This window comes from Sus scrofa, chromosome 17 (genome assembly GCF_054392235.1).
Source record: "Sus scrofa isolate SSC_HxYL_T2T_F1_AM1 chromosome 17, Sscrofa_HxYL_maternal_Yorkshire_Landrace_v2.0, whole genome shotgun sequence".
Classification (NCBI taxonomy): Eukaryota; Metazoa; Chordata; class Mammalia; order Artiodactyla; family Suidae; genus Sus; species Sus scrofa.
The window spans coordinates 51,414,611-51,437,924 of record NC_139399.1 but is presented as its reverse complement, the minus strand read 5'-3'; the positions used below and the strand labels follow the sequence as shown (position 1 = coordinate 51,437,924).

The following is a 23,314-nucleotide window of genomic DNA, read 5'->3' as shown; positions in this document are numbered from 1 at the left end:
AGCACTACATTTAAAGACAAAGAAAACCAAGTAAGAGATAAAATGAAAGTAATTCCACTTGAGAAAGAAAAATGCAGCTGGAGAAATCAGGCTCCCTGACTTCAAACTATACTACAAAGCTACAGTAATCAAAACAGTATGGTACTGGCACCAAAAAACAGACGTATAGATTAATGGAACAAGACAGAAAGCCCAGGAATAAACCCATGCATCTATGGTCGATTAACTTATGACAAAGAAGGCAAGAATATACAATAGAGAAAAGACGTCTCTTTAATAAGTGGTGCTGGGGAAAATGGACAGGTACTTATAAAAGAAAGAAATTAGAACATTCTCTAACACCAGATACAAAAACAAACTCAAAATTGATTAAAGGCCTAAATGTAAGACCAGATACTATAAAACCCCAGAGGAAAACAAAAGCAAACGACACTCTTTAACATAAACTGCAGGAGTATTTTTTTGGGTACGTCTCCTAGAGTACTGGGAATAAAAACAAAAATGAACAAATGGGACCTAAATAAACTTAAAAGCTTCTGCACAGCAAAAGAAACCATAAACAAAACACAAAGATAACCTACAGAATGGGAGAAAATATTTGGAAATGATGTGTTCAACAGGGCTTAATTTCCAAAATATACAAACAGCTCATACAGCTCAACATCAAAAAAACTCCCAATAACCCAATCAAAAATAGGCAGAAGAGCTACAGACATTTCTCCAAAGAAGACATACAGGCAGCCAACCAGCATATGAAAAATGTTCCACACTGCTAATTATCAGAGAAAGTAAATCAAAACTACAATAAAGTATCAATCACCTCGCTCCAGTTAGAATGGTCATCATCAGAAAATCTACAAATAATATATGCTGGAGAGGGTGTGGAGAAAAAAGAACCCTCCTACAGTGTTGGGGGAATGTAAACTGGTACAGCCACAATGGAATACAGAATGGAATTTTCTTAAAAAACTAAAAATAGAGTTACCATGTGATCCTGTAATCCCACTCCTGGGCATCTATAAGGAGAAAACTATAATTCGAAACGATCTATGCACTCCAATACTCATTGGAGCACTACTTACAATAGCTAAGACATGGAGGAAACCTAAATGTCCTTGACAGATGAAGAGATGAAGAAGATGAAGTGTATTTATCAGTCAGCCACAAAAAAGGATGAAATGCCATTTGCAGTAATATGGCTGGACCCAGAGATTATCAAAGTGAAGTAAGACAGGGAGAGAAAGACAAAAATCACATCACTTATATATGGTATCTTAAAAAAATGATACAAATGATACTTATTTACAAAACAGAAAAAGACTCAAAGAAAACAAATTTATGGTTACCAAAGAGGAAAGGGGGAAGGAATTAGGAGGATGGGATAACTCCTACACACACAACTATACATAAAATAGATAACCAACAAGGACCTACTGTAAAGCACAAAGAACTATACCCAATATTTTATAATAACCTATAGAGGAAAAGAATCTGAAAAAGAATACACACACACACACACACATATATAAATAACTGACTCACAGTACTAAACACCTGAAACTAACATGACATTGTACATCAACTATACTTGGATAAGAAATAAAGAAAAAGGAGTTCCAGTCATGGCTCAGTGGTACCAAAACCAACTAGTATCCATGAGGACATGGGTTTGATCCCTGGCCTTGCTCAGTGGGTTAAGGATCCGGTGTTGCTGTGAGCTGTGGTGTAGGTTTTAGGATGAGGTTTGGATCCAGCAACGCTGCTGCTGTGGCGTAGGTGGGCAGCTTCAACTCTGATTCGACCCCTAGCTGGGGAACTTCCATATGCCACAGGTGCAGCCCTAAAAACATACACAAAAAAATGGGAAGTAGAGAGGAGGGAAGAGGAGGGGTAGGGTGGGAAGGGAAGGGAAGAAATTAGTTCCAGGTAAATTTTAAATACTAGTCTGCCAATAACATCAATTTTTAAGGTCACAAAACGTCGAACCTGATTTTTAAAGTCAGGTCCCCAATTCTTTTAAAGCAATTGCTAACCCAAAAACATAAAACCAAAATGTCTGATAAGAAACTTAGAGCTTAGCTGAAAATTCCTCTAATGCAAATAATATGTAAGTCAAAGATCTGAACCCCAAGTGTCCCTAATTCAGAAAGAAGTTATTACATGTCTACTACATCCTCAAGTTGTGCTAGGTATGCTGTGACAGATACTCATATACAACAACTTATTCAAATATCTGAATGGCTATAGTATAGCTCCACAAGGCAAGCTGGGACTTCTGAAGAAAAGTGACAGAGACAAAATAGTCTCCTGAACACCAAAAAGTATGTAAACAAACTAAATTATCAACTGACAGGAAAACCACCATAGAGATGATCTCCACTAGGTAAACAGATAAATAACCTTTGAAGATGCATATGGAAGTACTTCTATGTGAATGATGTCTGGAATTAGCTTTAAAAATACTCTCAGGCAAAAAGATAAAATTGGGGTAGCGCAGGGATAGATAAAACAAGATCAGCAAGAGGATGATACGTAAGAGTTCATTATACTACTCTCTACCTAAATACGCTTAAGACTTTTCATAATAAAAAGTCGAGGAGTTCCTACTGTGATACAATTGCATCGAGAGTATCTCTGAAGTGGAAGGGACATGGGTTCAATCCCCAGCCTGGTGCAGTGCCGTAGCTATGGCGTAGGTTGCAACTCCAGCTCAGATTTGATCCCTGGCCTGGGAATGCCATATGCAGCAGGGTGGCCAAAAAAGAAAAAGAAAAAAAAAAAAAGCTAAACACCAAGCTTCATCCTTCCCATTCCTTATTTTTTTCTTATTATATAAGGTACAGCAAGGAGAAGACTAGCCTCATCCAAGAAAGGATTTGTGTTAAGGAGCAGTAAAAGATAAAGTCTGGTAGATAAAATTAACCCAAGAGTCAGGGTGTCCTACTCTCAGGATGACAAGGAGCCACTTCAGGCAGAAAAGGAACAAAATAAAAGACAAACTTAAGGAAGATTAATTGAAGGGCAGTGTGGGTAGAAGGTAAAAGCAAAATAACTAGCTAGTGTTTTTGAAGCAATCTAGAAAAAAGTGATAGCAAAAGGGCTAAGAAAGGAGAAAATGTAAAAGCATTTTGAAGAAATGGAAGTAGAATCCAGTTCCACGAACTCACTGTAGGTGTCATCAGTAAATGCAGGGGAAGAATCAAAGATTCAATGACTTTAGGTCAAGGTAACTAGGAGAATAAGGTGCCCCGCAAGAAGACAAAGGAAAGCTATGCAGAACAAAGATGAGGAGAACAAAAAGACTGAAGAAATGATGAAACTATCTGAAGTCATACTGTGTATAAGGTAACACTGGAACATCTAAAGATGTTGGTCTGAAGAGAAGCCAGTAAGTGAAAAAGTGAAGCCAATAAGATTACAATGATCCATATCTCCCACTGTGAAAATGTTTGTAGACAGCATACTAATGGACCTGAAGATTACTTGTAATACATACTCTTTCCCCTTAATGGGAAATAATCTAAGAATAGATATTGTTTAAACATTTTGGAGAAAGGATCTCAAGTACTTGTTAAATGCAAAAAGAAATGTGTTGAACTTGACTGAAAGATTAGAAATGAAAAGGTGCAAACCACAGCATATTAAATCACCAGAAAACCTCATTCACTGCGAATGTGGATCACCTAATAACCTCCTGATAACAAGTGCTTCAAATCCTAGCTTTCAAAAATTCAAGACAAAGATATGGGAGGAAGACCCCTAAAATAAGGCAGCGTAGAGAAGACAGAAGAGGTTAACAACTAATTCCTTTTTAACTTAAAAAGAGTTACTCCCTAAAGATAGATAAGTAAATTAATAGAGAGAGACAGAGAGAACTGGAATCAATATATTTAATTATTGTTTTGTTTTGTTTGTTTTTGCTCTTTAGGCCCCACCTTCGGCATATGGAATTTCCCAGGCTAGGGGTATGCCACAGCTACAACACCAGATCCGAGCCATGTCTGCAACCCACACCACAGCTCACAGCAATGCTGGATCCTTAACCCAATGAGCAAGACCAGGGATTGAACCCGCATTCTCTCAGATACTAGTAAGGTCTGTAACCCACTGAGCCATAATAGGAACTCCTAATTATTATTATCTAAGGTGTTCCTTGAAGTTTAACAAAGATTTTAAGTAGAGACTTCCAAAAAACAAAAGAGATAAGTATCAGTGTTTCCGCCTAAGGCAGAAATAGTTGTTGGATAGCATTTACACAATGACTTGATGGATAATGTTCACCCAAAAAAACAAAAAAAACAAAAACAAAAACAAAAACAAAAACAAAAAAAAACACCAAACAAAACCCAACAACCTTTTACAACTAGATGCAGAATTATACTCTGAGAGCTAACTCAATTTACAATCATTTTAAATATGTTCTTAAATCCAAATTATGCTGCTCAAGATTCATCAGACAGACTTTGCCCTCAAGGAGTTATAATCCAATAAGGTAATTATGATATGAACCCAAATAGCCATTGGCAAGCAAGAGAAAAGGGGCACTAATATAGGTGCTATCATGCTAGAGTACTTAAAAACACTGTGTCATTCAATTTTCTTACAACTTATGATAAATATTATTCCCACTTTACACAGGAGTAAGAGTTATCTCTTACTAAGGGTGCATTCTCCACAAGGGAGTACGCTTTACGAATCACCTCGTTTTTGCAGCTCTGCACAGTACTGATTTCATCAAATCTAATACACATTTTTGCCTCTTAACATCTCTGAAGAGGTGCATATGGTTTACATAAATCCCAGAGAGGGGGAATTTGGCAATATCTAACAAAACTAACTTACTCTCTTTTGACCCAGCAATCTGTATCTAGGAATTCAGCTTCAAGATACAATTTCAAGGCAGAAAATTTATGGTCTATGCATATGTGAGGGCAGAGAAAATTAGGTCAGCAGAGAAGAAACCTTTAATTTTAGACTTGCTGAAATGGATTAAAATCCTTTCCTACCCCCTCAAATTTCAAAATGTCAAGTGACTGACCTTAAAGTAAGTGTTTGTATGGAATCATGATGCTCCTATATTTAGAAAGGCAATAGACATTTTCCTAAATTTCTACACATTAAACATGTGGGCATCACTACCCTCAACTCTTCACGATGACAGAATTTTCTACTTATCTACGTTGCTGCTATTTTCCAGTAAGGGTAGTAAGGCAGTGGGATTATGGGCATTTCGAAAAAAAGTCTTAAGAATAAAAATAATGAATCTGGTTACCTGCCTCTTTTGTTTCCAATGTTTGAGCTACGTCTTCCAACAGACTTAAGAGGGAGTTAGAAAGGTAGGAGGAGAAAGGGCCTTCTTGACAGATGAGCCGTGAAGCCAACTATCTATTATTATTATTATTGTTACTGTTACTATTGTTATTGTTGCTGAAAAACATATCTTGTCATGATTGAGTAAAATTAAGTGACAGATACTTCCTGTCAGCTAGTAAATGGTAGCGTTGATTCTTGTCAGAATCATACTAGAAAATAAAGTCCCAGAGTTATACATTATGGGCCTCTTTAAACCATGTGTCCCAAAAGCTACTGCTTGTAGCTTTAGAGTCCTAACTCTCTGCTTAGACAGAAGGGAAACAAAATACTTAGGAACAAGAAACTTCAGTACCAAGTAAATCAGAAAAATTTTTTTTGTTGTTTGTTTTTGTCTTTTTAGGGCCGTACCCGCAGCATATGGAGGTTCCCAGGCTAGGGATCTAATCAGAGCTGTTGCTGCCGGACTACACCACAGCCATAGCAATGGCAGATCCAAGCCTCGTCTGCGACCTACACCACAGCTCACAGCAACGCCGGATCCTTAACCCAATGAACGAGGCCAGGGATCGAACCCGAAACCTCATGATTCCTAGTCGGATTCATTTCCGCTGCGCCAAGACGGGAACTCGGAATCCAGCAAAATTTCATCCAACTGTTATAAAGTATTTGAAAGCTGGTCTAGATGACAATGAAGCTGCAGGTTTGGAAACCAAGTACAGAGCCAGTCCCAAGTGACCAAATCAGTATCAAACGAGGCATAAGATGAAGAATTCACTCCTCACAGGGAAACCAGACACATATATACAAATTACATGAAAAAGGAAGCCAAGTCCACAAAACACTTGTTAAGTATGTGCAAGTATGTTGCAGTTAGCACAAAAGATCATGATTAAACCCTAATGATGATTAGAGATGTCACAGATGAGCACAGAATGTTGGAAACAGCCTCTGAAGGAAGCCAGAGGAACCAGATTGGTCCAACAGAGTGAAAAAGACCTGATTCAAATCCTTGTTCTACCACTGACTTGGTAATCCTGGTTAACAGTCACTTAGTTACTGGTCTATAAGAAGGTAACATAGGTTAGTGATTAAGAGCTTCAAATCTGGGGAGTTCCCATAGAGGCACAGCAGAAACAAATCCAACTAGGAACCGTGAGGTTGTGGGGTCAATACCTGGTTTCACTTCATTGGTTAAGGATTTGGTGTTGTGAGCTGTGGTGTAGGGTGAAGATGTGGCTCAGATACTGTGTTGCTGTGGTGCAGGCTGGCAGCTGTAGCTCTGATTCAACCCCTAGGCTGGGAACCTCCATACGATGTGGATGCAACCTCAAAAAAAAAAGGCTGCAAATCTGGGAGTTCCTCTGTGGCACAGTGGGTTAAAGATCTAGTGTTGTCATTGCTATGGCTCAGGTCCCTGCAGTGGTGCAGATATGATTCCTGGCCTGAGAACTTCTGTACCCTGTGGGTCCAGCCCCTGCCCCCCTAAAAGCTTCTCATCTGTTCGTCATTGACTTGATACCTAAAATCTTAGTAAACTTCCCTCTCTTACAGATAAAGAAACTGGGGCTCAAAAAATTTAAATGACTTTTAAAGATCATATTTCAAAATTCAATCAAAAATTCTTTGTGGAGTTCCCGTCGTGGCACAGTGGTTAACGAATCCGACTAGGAACCATGAGGTTGCCGGTTCGGTCCCTGCCCTTGCTCAGTGGGTTAACGATCCGGCGTGGCCGTGAGCTGTGGTGTAGGTTGCAGACGCGGCTCAGATCCCGCATTGCTGTGGCTCTGGCGTAGGCCAGTGGCTACAGCTCCAATTCGACCCCTAGCCTGGGAACCTCCATATGCCACGGAAGCGGCCCAAAGAAATAGCAAAAAGACAAAAAAAAAAAAAAAAAAAAAAAAAAAATTCTTTGTGTTTGGCTGTAATGGAATACCTGGCTATATCTCCCCGAAACTCCAAACATGGTGATAACTCTTAATAAGGTACAATTATTACTGAAACCCCTCTCCATGGTTAGTTTACATGAAACTGAAATGAACCTACCCAATCATTCCAAATAACTTAAAGTCTGGGTGTTACACATGCATTTAAGGCAGCAACCATGCCCATTCACTTTGCCTAACCAGCCAATGATGAATATAAGGCTGTCTGATATTCTTTCCTGAATGCAGCTCTGGAAAGAAAGCACTTATGAAAAAAGAAACTTTGGCCTGATCTAACAATCCTGAACCCAGAAGCCTAAAAAACCTACAGGTTTTAAGGGATACACTAATAACACCAGTTAACACCCATAGATAGAAATACATGTGTGAGTTTAGTGGCAATCAGCAGGTGGTTAATAGTGTTGTCAAGCCTATTCCATCCAGGGTCACTAATGCAACTACAATTCAACCCAAGCACATTTACACTTTCTTAAGAGAGTAAAGGCCAAGAAATTGGCAAAAATTACTGATCATTTTATCAACTATTCCATGATTGTCAAGGATTTTACAACTCCACCATTTTTCTAAATGATTAGGGTAATCAGACTGGGGCAGGAGAGAAGAGTCCTTTGCTTCCTTAAAAACAAAGACAGACTTTTCTGGTATAAATAACCCTTTGCCATGTTGAGGCAGACCTGTTTACCCCTACCGCTGACAACATGTTTTGAGACAGCAGTAGTTGTATGACATGATGGGCTCCTCCTCCAAAGATAGTTATGCGTGTGAAGGATGAGGTGGGGAAATGTCATTCAACCAAAAGCTGCCTTCCCTAAAGAGGACCTCAAAATACAACACTGTTGGCAGTTCCCATTGTGGTGCAGTGGAAACGAATCCAACTAGTATACGTGACCATGTGGGTTCGCTCCCTGGCCTCGCTCAGTGGGTTGGGGATCCAGCATCACCATGAACTGTGGTGCAGGTCACAGACGTGGCTCAGATCCCTGGTTGCTGTGGCTAAGGGGTAAGCCAATAGCTGCAGCTCTGATTTGATCCCTAGCCTGGGAACTTCCATTTGCCATGGGTATGGCCCTAAAAAAGCAAAAAAACAAAAAAACACCCAAAAAACACTGTCAAAGATAATCTCTGCTTGGAGTGTCCATCGTGGCACAGCAGAAATGAATCTGACTAGGAACCATGAGGTTGCAGGTTCGATACCTGGCCTTGCTCACTGGGCTAAGGATATGGCGTTGCTGTGAGCTATGGTGTAGGTCACAGATGCAGCTCCGATCCCAAGTTGCTGTGGCTGTGGCACAGGCCAGCAGCTGTAGCTCCGATTCGACCCCAGCCTGGGAACCTCCACATGCCTCTAGTGCAGCCGTAAAAAAAAAAAGCAAATAAATAAATAAATAAATAAAGATAACCTCTGCTTATCTCTGACACACAAATATATAGGGCATCAGAAAAGCAGACAGTGGATCTGAGTGAAAACACTGGGTGAAGAAATTCATTTTCTAGAGAATATATTTATCACCTGCTCATTTATTAAGTCACTTCTACTGGGATAAATTCTTGCATCTTCTCCTTTTTCCTTGACCTTCAAAAACCCATGGATACCACATTCCCAGAAGCTGCAGTTTAAACAGAATCCCCATTTCTACTTAACACTCTATATCCAGTACATTCAAACACTTTAAAAGACTGTTTTTGCCTAGGACAGATAAGAAGCTGGTCTCAATGATAAAGACTGGCATCCGGAGTGTGGTCAGTATCAGTGGTGTGTGAATCTCCTCAGGAACTTAATGCTAAACTAAAAGCAGGGGAAGGCTGAAAGTCTGTCACTGAAGTGGATGGGTTGAGGGGTGAAAGAATTCTACCCTTCCCTCTCCCCATCACAGCTGTTTAAATTCAGACTCTGCCAATGTTGGTCTAGTTTCAATCCAGGAAATCCAGGCTGTGATCCATCTTAATGGTGGCTGATTTCAAGTTGTAGCCTATGAAAGAGTCCTTATCATTATTTTACAGTGATTCTCATTGAGAACATTTCCAAAATTCCAGGGCATAGTTAATAGCTTTTCAAAGTATGCAGGACAGAGGCTGTTCCAGCTGAAAGTTCAAAGAGCTCTGGAATTTAAAAGAAAAATGTTGGGAGGATTCCAATCTAAAGAAAATCCTCCAAAATTCAAGAATGAGAGAAGGCACTAGAAACGTTTCTAATTTTTAAAGTCCAAATTATCATTTGTTCTCCCCAGATGTGTACTGTATATAAACAAGACCTTTTGTCATGAACAGACTTGTTCACTATTTAAACTAATGGAGTTTCCTCATAAGGGAACCGGGTACTCTCAAGCTAATAACATACACACAAAACAATTCCAGCTGAGAAGATAAAAGTATGAGTAGCTCTTCTCTCCTTAAAAAAGTTGGAGTTCATAATATTCATTCATGCAAATACTTAGCAGCCACTCTGTGTCAGGTATCGTTCTAGGTATGGGAATATAGCAGGAAACGATACCAAGTTTCTGGCCTTAAGAAGTCCATTAATAAGCATCGTAACCACCCCAAGGCTTCCCAACAGCACCAGCTTTAACGAGTAACTCTGAGAAGGGAGGGGACAATAGGGTCTCCATAACTACTCTAGTTTCCCAAGTTTCCCTGGACTTGGCCCCATGAAGTTCCAGAATCAGACTTTAATGCTGCAGCTAGAAAAGAAGTTATGGAGGCCAAGTCAAAGAAAGGGTCAAACAATCAGATAAAGACTGCCAAGTATTTTGTAAAGTACTTAAGTTTTTCTCCTCAATATTCAATATCTGGTAAAATTTCATCATCAGAAACTTAGTAGTACATTGCACTAAAAGACTAAGAGTTGCTCAAAGACAGAAGCCTAGCATTTTCCATTTTGTTTTTATCAGCTCTGTAACACAATTTCAAATTTCTAAAACCTATCACAACATTTTCCCAAATGTCCACGTTTAGAAGAAATGCCACAAACTGACTTTAAAACACTTACGAGAACCTATCTTTGTCCTAAACATCAGCAACTCTTTAAGATTAGTGGCCAGATGTTGTTCCATGTCCTTGCCATGGTAAAGACACAACATGAAACAGCCAACTGGTTTGCTTTAGTCCTCAATCCCATACAAAGGAAGGGTTAAATGATCATAGGATGTTTTCTCTCCAGTCCACTTCCGCATTTAAGCTGGACTCCTTTTATGCTTTTACAACACTACAATTACCTTCGTTTGTCTTTTCAGCCCTTTCCTGTAAGCACCTGTTTTATAACCTTCTCTCCCATCCTACTCCTTCCAATATGCTCCTTAAATTCAAGTTCATCTTCCTCTCTTCCTTCGGTTCTCATTCCCAGGGATCAATTGGTTATATTAAAAGTGTGCAGGAGTTCCCGTCGTGGCGCAGTGGTTAATGAATCCGACTAGTAACCATGAGGTTGTGGGTTCGGTCCCTGCCCTTGCTCAGTGGGTTAACGATCCGGCGTTGCCGTGAGCTGTGGTGTAGGTTGCAGACGCGGCTCGGATCCCGCGTTGCTGTGGCTCTGGCATAGGCCAGTGGCTACAGCTCCGATTCAACCCCTAGCCTGGGAACCTCCATATGCCGCGGGAGCGGCCCAAGAAATAGCAACAACAACAACAACAACAAAAAGACAAAAAGACAAAAAAAAAAAAAAGAAAAAAGTGTGCAACGTCATGACAGGGTCCTAAGTAATTTATTTCTCTGCTCTGGTCTCAGTTTTTTAATCTGTAAAGTGACTTCCAATGACCCCTTACACTTCCAATCCCAAGAATTCTATGACCTTTAAAATTTGTTTTAGTTCAAAGGAATTAGGATAAAAAGAAAAAAATTGTAAATGCTTGAGAGCAGTGGTTCTCAAACTTTCCTGTGTATGAGACCTGGGAATAAGATCATTCTCAGATATGCGTATTTTAACACAACCTCTCTGGGTGACTATAATCTAGAAACATATTTGGAAAAACGCTGCTCTGTTGTTTCTTAGTCCTTTGAGCAATGATTAATAACAAAAACCAGCCACCTGCCTATAACAATGGACATGCTATTGATTTTATTTTCAGTTTCTATTTTAATTGGGCCTCTCTGTTCCTTTAAAAGGCAGGCCCAAAGTGCTGAGTCAGTCTCTGGGATTTGGTTTTTTTTTTGTTTGTTTTTTGTTTTTTTTTTTAATTTACAGCTGAGAATATTGAGCCTCTACAATTGTCGAAGAAAGAGGTTTTCACCTGCCACTTTCCCAGTCCTTATCTGAGAGGAAGAAGGAAGAGTTACATCAGGGGTGCACAGCTACCCCAACTTAGATAAGTAGGGTCTAGTCAGGCCCTTTAGAATAAAATTCTTCTTTGATGATTGGACATCAGGATAGAGCCATGCTTAGTGAGAGGTTAACTTGAGTCCTGCCACTGGGACTCAGCTAGGAAGATAACTGACTAGAAAAGAGGTGAAATAAGACTTAAGGAAGCTGCACGGTCACAGTAAAACTTTTGACACTTGGCTTATACAGATTCCTTTGGGAGCCAAAGGCTACCGAGTTAGATGAAACAAGCTCTTCAAGGTTCCTGTGCTACATACAACCACCAGTCAGTCAGGTAAGCAACTGGCACTACTCACCAATCAAGAGGTAGCAAAACTTTTCTTTAGGGGACAGGTGAAAAAATAGTTCAGCCTTTGTGGCCCACATAACCTCTGTAGCAAATACTCAACTCTGTTACCATAACATAAAAGCAGCCACAGAGTAGCCATACCCATGGCATGAAGATGTTCCTGGGCCAGGGATCGAACTTGTGCCACAGTAGTGACAATGCCAGGTCCTTAACCTGCTGAACCACCAGGGAACTCCTAATATTCTTTTTTAAATCTGAAGTATAACTGACCTATTTTATCAGTTTCAGGTATATTTAATAATTTTTTAAAAACTTCCCCAACTAGTAAAAAATATTAAAACCATTCACAGTTCATGGCCCATACAAAAGGCGGCATAGTTTGCAGAACCCTACAATTACTTGATGGTGACTAGAAACTATCCTCAATACCCCCACAGAGAGAGTAATGCTGTTCTGAACCTTGGTCTGTAAGTGAAGAACATCCTCCCTGCTTCACCTAAGGCTTTCCTTTCCCCTGAATGATACCCATGCTCAGCCTGACTCCCAGTTCTCTCCTACCTTCAAACAGCCCATGAATGGCCATTAATCAACTTAACTTAAAAGTGGTTAAAAACTACTTGCTCTGCAAAACTAGACAAAGTCAGTCATATGAACAAGAACTCTGAAGGAGAGGCCAAGGCTGAACCCACTGCCAACTCTGCTTCTTAAGCAGCAAGCTAGTTATTTATCTCCCTTGAAGTGGGAACAACACCATACTTGTTCACACAACCCTAACCACCTCCAGTGAAACTTCTCAGTAAATAAGCAGATCAGAGACACTTCTAAAATAAAGGGGTGGGGGTTGTGTCTGTGTCAGGTTAATTCCTGGTTAACAAAAAAGATCCTTCTTCTTGAGTACTCCAAGAGATAAATAGAGGTTTTACTCATTTCTGGAGTAAGTGGCTCCAAGCACAGATGAACTGCTAACAAATAAATTCTCCAGGGGTCTTTGCTGCACAAGCAGGCAAGCATTCCTTAACAGGGAAACAATTACATATTAAAGTACAGCAGAGCCTACTAGTCAATGACATTAGTCTGGTAAGGATACACTGTAAATGAAGGCAAGTACTCCAAGAAATAAAAGTACTTGGTCTGATACTACATGGGTTACTCTACCACAACTCAGAATTCCCAGGAGGCAACTGGTCACCCCAGCTCCCCTTTACTTATTTTGTGTCATATTTAAGAAGAACTCAAGCTATGAGGAGTTCCTGCAATGGTTCAGGGGGCAACGAACCCAACCAGCATCCACGAGGATGTGGGTTTGATTCCTGGCCTTGCTCTGTGGGTTAAGAATCCGGCGTAGCCATGAACTGTGCTGCAGGTCGCAGACATGATTCAGATCCCTCATTGCTGTGGCTGTGGTGTTAGCCAGCAGCTGCAGCTCTGACTCGACCCCTAACCTGGGAACTTCCATATGCTGCAGGGCCTAAAAAGGAAAAACAAAACAAAACAAAAAAAGAACTCAAACTATGGCATCAGATGGGCCTAGATTAGCCTCCCAGCTCTGTGGCTTACTACTTACAAACTACATAGTCTTGAGCCTCAGTTTCTTCAAAAGTAAAGTGGAGATAGTAAAGGTTCAAAAAAATCAGCAATTTATTTTACGGCAATTCTACTTCATCTTCCCATTCCAAAAATAACTGATCATAATTTGAAGCTAAAGATGAAGGATACTGGATCTCTCCCTGGTCTTTCAGCAACTTACTATTTTCTGAGACCTCATATGGTCACTGTATGCCAATGGTCAAGGCTACAAAATCCTACTTTGTTCCATCAGACTAAGATTGTCTAGCTAGCTGTGGGCCAGATTACTTAGAAGTTAACACTCACTATGTTCACCATGAGCATGACAATGACCCCCGGTGCAGAAGCCAAGTTCTGATGTGCTTTTACTATAAGCAACACCTTGAATGAGTTAACCTCTTGGGCACTGATTGCTTGCCTGGACAATCTTAGATTCTATACCACTTATAGTCAGACATTTACTTACTACTGACTACAACTGAAAAAAACAGTTAACAAGAATTAACTTCTTGTTATAGCAATGTGCTAAAAATTTGCAATTTGAAATGAAGTTGTGGGCTAAAACCAACTATTTTAAAGGATAGTGATCAGTAAAGTATACACAGGTGTAATGTAGGTTAATCTATTTTGCTACCTACAAAATAAACGACCTATCCACAGGGTTTGCTAAGATATGAAAATTTATTCAATCCGAAGGACTTTAAATGTTTTTTTTTTAACTTTTTTTTTTCTTCTCATGTTATTTTAGTGATACTGTATTTCTCATTTTTGAAAGATGGTTCCTCCCTTCTTTTCTTTTCTTTTTTGTCTTTTTGCTTTTTCTAGGGCCACTCCCATGGCATATGGAGGTTCCCAGGCTAGGGGTCTAATCAGAGCTGTAGCTGCCAGCCTACGCCAGAGCCACAGCAACGCTGGATCCAAGCCACGTCTGCGACCTACACCACAGCTCACGGCAACACCGGATCGTCAACCCACTGAGCAAGGGCAGGGATCAAACCCGCAACCTCATGGCTCCTAGTCGGATTCATTAACCACTTCGCCATGACGGGAATTCCTAAGTGTTCATCTCTGTGTAGCACTAAAGGGGTCAAGGAAGATGGAAAGCTGTTTGAACTTTCCAATTGATTTAGTAAATTCAACTTCACTTACCAGTCATAAGTCCTCTTAGCACATCACCCAGGATAAGGCAATGTACACATACAGAAGAAAGTTTGTTACGCAAACTCATAACACAAATTCATACCTGTTTTGGCTTTTTAAAGTCCCAAGAGCCCCAACCACTCATATTCCAAGCAAAACCTAATGTTGAATCTCTGCGCTCTTATTTAAATTTAATCTAGAGTTGCGGGGGCCAGTATGAAGCCACTAGCCACATGTAGCAGCTTCATTCATTCATTCATTCATTTGCTCTTTAGGGCCACACCTGCAGGATATGGAAGTTCCCAGTCTAGGGTTTGAATTGGAGCTACAGCGGCTGGCCTATGCCACAGCCACAGCAACACAGGGTTCAAGCCATGTCTGCAACCTACACCATAGCTCATGGCAATGCCTGATCCTTAACCCACTGTGTGAGGCCAGGGATCAAACCTGCATCCTCACAGATACTAGCTGGGTTCATTGTCACTGAGCCACAATGGGAACTCCCCACATGTAGCTACTTTTAAATAAAATGAAATTTGAAAAGTAAGTTCTTCAGCCACACTAGCCACATTTCAAGCACTCAGTCTCACATGGCCAGAAGCTACCATGTGGAATGGCACAGATCTAGAACAATTTCCGTCATGAGAGAAAATTCTATTGGACAATGCTAACTGAAAATCTTGGATCCAGGTCAACACCTTCCTTTTACTAGCAGAGGAGCATGAGTGGGGCACTATGTGGTGTGATTTGCTCTTGTCACAGCTGACAAAGCCAGGACTGAGCCTTCCATTGTCCTAATTCCTCTCCTAGCATTCTCCATTCCATCAGCAACTCCCCTCTGCTGGAGCCCAGTCTGGGGCCTTTTCCCTACATGGCAAGACACTAACGCTGTGTAGTTCCTTGAGGTCAGCCAAAGTTTGCCTGGCTAAGCTGCCATCTGAAAAGCAGTCCACTTCTGTAGAGCTCCTGAAGAATCAGAGGTTCAATGAGTACTGCCCAGAGAACATTTCAATGAAGGTATTAGTCTACCGAGGTCTAAGTCAAATTAGAGCAGTTATTTTAAGCTTCAGAAGTATAGCAAGCAAATCCCATTTTACTAACTCATCTTTGTTCTCTAAATATAAGATAAAGTTGGAATTTTTTATTTTTACCTCTGAAAGTAATTAATAAGTATAAGATCCTTAAGATGGTTATTTGCATTTTACATACTCTTCTGTAGTGAATACTGTTTTCACAAGGACATCTCTGCGTTGAAAATGCTTCTCTTTTCCCAGGAGGCAAAACTTAAAAGGGAAAAAGGATTTGTCTAACCTGAAAATGTACCTTCTCAGGCCAGCTCAATTAGGACAGGCCCATTCCTGTAGGCTTGTCCTCTTTTGCTTCTGTTAAGTGGGCCCTGGGAACTAGTGAAAGTGGCTACAAACCTCCAGCCTTCGCTAGAACCTAAGCTGCCTATTCCCAATGGGCATGGGCCTGAAATGGCCCCAAGTCCGCACCTTATCTGGGCTACAAAGGTATCAAGTATGTGAATGTGTTGCTTCATGAATCCTATTACTAAATCAACCAAGGGGCCCTTTTTGTCTAGAATATCACTATTTACAGTGCTTGAAATGCACAGGTCATTCTCTGGGTAACTAGCTATAGAAAGTGTAAGCCTGAATAAATACATGTTCTTTAGAAGACTTTCAAGTGTTAATCATATAATTGGCTCTTTTTTATGCTCCCATGATGAATCACTCCAAATTCCTAACTATAAGGAAGTACAAGTATCGAAAAAGTATTGGGGCCCAGCCATAGGCCTTGTGAAAAAAACAAAAACAAGGAACACTAAGAGGTTGAATTACTACAAAACTAGTTATAGGCTTCAAATGAATCAGAACTGTGGTCTGTTCAAGGCCATCCAACTATCAAGAGTTGAACCCAAGTTTATCTAACTCTCTCACTGGTGAGATATGTACTTTGTCAGTTGTTTTTCATTCTTTCTAAAAATGTGAGGCTCAACAGGAGAAGGTGAACTTTAAAACCTCTATTCCACTGGATCTGAAACTTTAGTGTATTTACATCACCTGGCTGACTTGAAAAAAAACTAGATGCTAAAAGCCCTACTTCCAGAGTTTGAGCCAGTAGGTCTGGATGAGGCCCAAGAATTTTGCATTTTCAGCAAGTTCTCAGACAATACTGATGCTGATCAAGAAACCACACTTTGAAAATCACTTCTCAGAGTTCCCGTGTGGCTGAGCAGTTAACAAGCCCAACTAGTATCTATGAGGATGTGGGTTTGATCCCTGGCCTCTCTCAGTGGGTTAAGGATCCAGCATTGCCATGAGCTGTGGTGGAGGTCACAGACCCAGCTTGGATCCTGCATTGCTGTGGCTGCAGTGTTAGGCCAGTGGCTAACAGCTCCAATTTGACCCCCAGCCTGGGAGCTTCCATATGCTGCAGGTGGGGCCCTTAAAAAGCAAAAAGTAAAAATAACTTCTCTATTCAAATCTTCTCATTTCAATTAATGCCATCATTAACTAAAGACTCCTAATTTAATCTAAAGATAGTGACCTCCAGAGATTAGGTCCTCAGCATTCCATTAAACTATTCTCCACTTAAATGTCTAAAGCCCTGGCTTAATCATCCTAGGAATATTAGAATGAAAACAACCTCTTACTCTTTGTGCTCCCCTTAAGTCACCCAATCCAAAAGCTGACCTCAGGATCAAATAATGGATAACATGAAGTAGGAGAAAGGATTAGGATTCTGATGACACACATAATTAAACAGATGCAAAGGCGGTTAACCCTGCTATTTAAGTTCTCACTGAAAAGTAAAAAATATTTACTTAGAGTAGGATAAACATCAAGCTTTTATCATATTGGAAAACAGTATTCTGATCCCTTTTCAAAAATTCAGTAAATTTAATAGCTGGATAAATGGAGTACCTTAATCAACTGAAGCAAAACATGTCTTACCCAAACAAAACAGTTCGGATAGGTAAGTTTATCCCAAGGTGATTTATAGATCACCTGTAATCATTTCAAATTGTTAAAGATATATTTAAAACGCAGATCTCCCCATAGCACCACTACAGAATCAACTTCAAGGTATAGGGCTAGAAATACAAGTTTTTACCAAGCACTCCCAGGTGATTATTATGCAAATTAGCTTGAGAACAATGAAAACTTAGTGTAAAGTTCTCACTGTCTCTCACTTAAACTTCAACCTGTTGGTGGGCTAGGAGAGAGAAGGGAATCCCCTTTCATAACAAAACATTTGTTGAAAGCATCTGTATTGACCATACAGGATGAGACAGTGCTCTTGCCCACTTCCTAAGTAAACCATATAAATTTCTCCAGCCTAAAATGAAAAATTGGAAGAGGACAACAAATGCTCAATGAAAGCCACTGAAAAGAAGTTACTTCTGGCTTGGGGTTAAGTGTTGACTGCAGACAGATTTCACTAGAAAAGAAACTGAGTATCTATGACTATGACTTCAATATTGAAACAAGCCCTGAGATGTTTCTAACCCTAAGGAGTTTACAATACTTGGTGCATTCCTAAAAAGAGGTAGGAAAATGAAAACTATATACCTCACCCAATACTAAAGACCAAAGAGGCATTCCAGGGTAAAAAGGAATACTTCAACAGAACAAAGCATGATCAAAGACTTGTAGGAGAAGAGCACACATTGAACTTTATTTCTGGGAAAGAGTGTTGCTGCAGAAAGCCTTTAAAAAACAAATCAAGTTTTCAATAAATCCACTGAGCAAAATTATCTTCACTTTGTACAACAGCACCTACTGGCATGCATATTTACATATGTTCAGTCAATATGAATTCAGCTCATCTTGTCTATGCAAACACTTTTCACTATTTTCACTTGTGGATAAATGTCCTTATAATGCACAACTTTAAACTGTTCCCCTAAAAATCTGAGCTCAACACAAACACTTCCTGACATCTAAATTCTAAAAGTTAGCTCAATCCTAAATAAGTTCTGTAACATTCTCAGGACCACAGAGGGGACATTTTTAGTTTCTTGTTTAACCAACTAGAATGTATCTGCACAGAGAAAACAAGCACATTCCTGCTAATAGACAACTTTCCCGACATTTTGAGATTAAGGGGGTGCTAACATCTGTAAAAGATAATAAAGCTCTGTGGAAGTGCTAACTTTTCTATCACAATGCACTAAGGGAGCAAGAAGGTGATTTGATTTTTAAGAACAGAGTAATTAATTATGGTCAAATCATTACCAGCTGAACCTCCACTGAGCCCACCTCATCTGTCCTGGACTTCAGTACCCTAAGGGAGCTAACCGGGAGACTTTCTGAGCTGATACGTGCAGCCTCGGAGAGGTTTCAGCTTGGAAGTCAAGTTTGACAATCCAGCAGTTACAAAGACTAGCCAATTTGTGTTCCTCCTCCCCCTTTGTTTTAATTCCTGGTTAACTAGAACTGTAAAAAATTATGAAATAGAGGCTGAGGTGTGACCAATATGCAAAGAGGCTTGTTTCTTCATTTCTGATGTTAAAAATACAAAGAACTACGGATATGGCAACTATTTCTCCAAAAACACACTGACTGTTAAGAATACAGCAAGTCTAACATTCAGTCTTGATCACTTTTCTAGTGTTCAAATCACTGTATGTAACACTACTATGTGCTCTGAACTTTCCTCTCAGGAGTTTATCAGCTTTCAGGTATTGCTCACATCAGAACACTTCATGGGTTAGGAAGGAGTAACAACAATAATGTAATGTAAAATATAAAATCAGTTTCCTAGGACTTTAAATACTGACTCTAAATTCTAAGATTTCAACTCTTCAAATTTAAGATTTCAATTCTTCACAGTCTTTATTTCAGGAAATTCAGTTCAAGGATTTAAACTATTTGAAGCAAATACCTGAATTAGCTATTGGCACATGGGTCTCTCCTACAGATGGTGAACATTTCTAGTCACTCTGACAAATCTACCTGTTCAGGGAAAACTGCAAACCTGAAAATTCTCTAAAATTTATGCAACACAAGTATCTGACAAAAGAGAAAATGAGAAATATATAGAACATTAAACTTTTATTCTATCCCAGGTGAAAACATTTAATAAGCTTATATATAGGTATCCTAAAAAAATGTTTTTCTAGAATAGTTATCTAAGGTCTTAGATCTTTGGAAATCTAAGGTCTTAGGTTTCCATTTTTTTTAAGAGGGAAAAAAATCTCTTAGGATTTGGAAATAAATGAGGACATCATCCTTTTTCACTGATAGTGAACCATTAAACTGCCAGAAAGTACCTTCCATTCCCATTTATCCTAGTATGACAGGAGCCTTTGTACTGAGGCGCAATGAATAATATGGAATCTCAACAGAAGTAAACATAGACACCTAACAACTTACTAACTTCCAAGTGTTTGTTCTGAGAGCCATATGTGTTTATCCTTTTAATCTGTATCTAGAAGTTAATGCTATTTACTTTCTGAATGTTTGAATGAATGATATGGCAACTTCAAGTATCCATTTGTAATTAAACATGAAACCTTTAGCTTGCTATGTAAATATTTATTTATTTATTTATTTATTTATTTTTAGGGCCCCACCTGCAGCATATGGAAGTTCCCAGGCTAGGGGTCAAATCAAAGCTACAGCTGCTGGCCACACCAGATCTGAGCCTCACTGTCAATCTAAGCCACAGCTTGTGGCAACGCCGGATCCTTAACCCACTGAGCAAGGCCAGAGCTTGAACCTACATCCTCATGGATACTAGCTGGTTTCTTAACCCACTGAGCCACAACAAGAACTCCCTAAGTAGATCTTTAAATACTGCGCCATCCCAAGGGCAAAGAGAGATAAATTTTTCACTGCCAAAAGATTTTTAATTTAACTTATGAGAAACAAAGGGGTTTGTACACAGCCACAAAGCCAAGGCAAGTCAGTACCCTCCTGAGCCCACCCACTCATATCCACAGCAACAGTATCATATTCACGGCTCCCTAGTGACCCTTCCCTTTGGGTAAAATCTCACAGTACCCATATATTAAGATGTTCCCTTTGTACGAAAGACTAATGAGGAAATCTCTGAAAACACGCTTAGGTTTTGTTTTTGTTTTTTTTTAAAGGACTGACCAAGAACTCAAAATTTTGTTGTAAGTTTTTACCTTTCCTAAAGTGATCCTCACCTGCTATTTAGTCCTCAATCTTCTGAAGTTTACAGGCCAAGAACTAAGGCTCACAAATTAACTTGTTCAAAGACCCACTATTGAACAGAAGCTTAAGAGCTCAAATTGAAATGGCCTTTCCACTATATTACGGTTGCTTGATTTTTTTTTTTTTTTTTAAGTTGGGGAAACACCCAAGATCATTCACATTCTGAATCAGAGAAAAATGGTATAAGAGAAAGAGGCTCAAGCTCTAAAGACTTTCAAATCCAATCCTATTTTTGACACTCTCACATACAAGGGATAGCCAGGCAGTATCAATATTCACCTCTTTAAAATATATATATACTTGAAGAACTATACGTTCCTAAAACGTTTATATCTGAAGACTCTAGACCCAAGTCTAACTTCGATCCTCCAACATTATTTTGTCTGGCCTACCTTTAACTGAATATTAATCTTAAAATCTGCTCCTGTTGTGATGCTTCTCTGATAATCCCTGTGATCAATGGTGTAAGATCACTACTAAGGTCCATTTGGCTTAATTTAATGTACATTAGTGAACATATCCCTAACTGACTTTGGTTTAAGTAGCACTTCCAAATTAAAAATTCAAGGCAATTCAATAATCTGCAATAGCTAGACCTATAAGCCCATTACTAAAATTTCTGCTGACTTGATAATTTTTTTCCATGAAATCCTTCAAATGCCTATATTCATGCACAACTATTAGCATGGACTTTGCTACTTAAATTCTCATAGCTAAGTTTTATTATTAAGGCACTTATTTTCAAGAATTATTATTTCACAGTAATTGAGTTGGTCACTTTAAGCAACCATTTGAAATAAATGAAAAATTAAGGTAACTCTCAAGTGCTTTGAGTCTTCCCAGCTTAAAAATGTTTGGGGGGAAAAGTAAAACAGTATCTTTTGAAGTAACATGCTGACAGAAGACATACTGAGTTCTGTGATTTAAAAAAAAAAAATTACAAAAAATGAACTTTGCATTTCACTGATTAAATGCATCTAAAAGATAAATCTCTGAGTATCTGTTTTTTATTATTGAGGTATAAATATCATATAGGCTCTGGGTGGCTTTAATACAAAATCCATAATTAATTCTATTAAAGGGTTGAGAAATTAGCCACATCAATATACGTTCCTCTTTTTTTTTTTTTTTGTCTTTTGTTGTTGTTGTTGTTGTTGTTGTTGTTGTTGCTATTTCTTGGGCCACTCTCGCAGCATATGGAGGTTCCCAGGCTAGGGGTTGAATCGGAGCTGTAGCCACCGGCCTACGCCAGAGCCACAGCAACGCGGGATCCGAGCCGCGTCTGCAACCTACACCACAGCTCACGGCAACGCCGGATCGTTAACCCACTGAGCAAGGGCAGGGACCGAACCCGCAACCTCATGGTTCCTAGTCGGATTCGTTAACCACTGCACCACAACGGGAGCTCCCTTCCCTCTTTTCTAAGACCACCTTCTCTATTGCTGGAAGAAGTTCTTTCAGCAGTGACCACCCTGCCTTAGATTTATTTTTAGAAAAGTAGGAACAAGGTATACATCTAGCTCCAACTTAGCCCAAACCTAGATATAGATACACCATCTTTTATTTTACAGTGATTGCTTAATAGGCTATGCAGTTAATTAGGTAAAGACTCAACCAATTCTAGTTATGTGCCACTGTTCACTGTGTAAATATCAGAAAGATTTTTTAAAATGTTAAAAGAGAATACCAGTGAAGGAAAAAAAGAGCCACCAACTCATTACCTCAAACCTAACTCAAAATAAAGATCCACTTCAGAATAGAAGCTATCTGATCAAAGTTTAAATTTTAAAATATGGGCAGAGACACATTCATATACTCACAATTCTCAATAGCTTGTGAAGCATAGAAAAATCCTTGTTTATAGGAGTTCCCGGTGTGGCACAGCGGAAACGAATCCGACTAGGAACCATGAGGATGTGGTTCAATCCCTGGCCCCACTCAGTGGGTTAAGGATCTGGCATTGCCGTGAGCTGTGGTGTAGGTCGCAGACATGGCTCAGATCTGGTGTTGCTGTGGCTCTGGCATAGGCCAGCAGCTATAGCTCCAATTAGACCCCCAGCCTGGGAACCTCCATATGCCTTGGGTGCGGCCCTAAAAAGACAAAAGACAAAAAAAAAGAAAAAAAGAAAAAGAAAAACCTTGTTTATAGATGACAAAACAAAGTATAATGGCTAGGGTAGTGTCATGGTAATAAGAATAGAATCTTATCTACATTTTTCTGATTTCTCCTCCACATTTGTTTTACCACATTTGCACAGGAGCATGATATCTCCTCACAGCCTCCCTCCTTACTTACACCCTACTTCAATAGCAATCTGGCTGCAGCCTTACACTATAGCATTTCTTGAAGACCTAACATCCAGTTAAAAGGAGTCTAAGCTATGTCTACCAGCATATAATTAAGGGCAGGCTGTGACATCATATTAGAAGCTTACCAGATAAGCAGTGAGGTCCTCCTATACAGCACAGGGAACTATATCCAATCTCTTAGGATAGAACATGACAGAAGATAGTATGAGAAAAAGAATGTATACATATATGCATGACTGGGTCACTTTGC

At 39.6% G+C, this 23,314-nt stretch overlaps 1 protein-coding gene across 3 annotated transcripts in view; it reads right to left on the bottom strand.

Moving 5' to 3' along the window:
* TOP1 (DNA topoisomerase I) overlaps positions 1 to 23,314 on the bottom strand; it is an 89,385-nt gene that overhangs the window by 58,254 nt on the left and 7,817 nt on the right. The gene's annotated exons all lie outside the window — the stretch shown is intronic.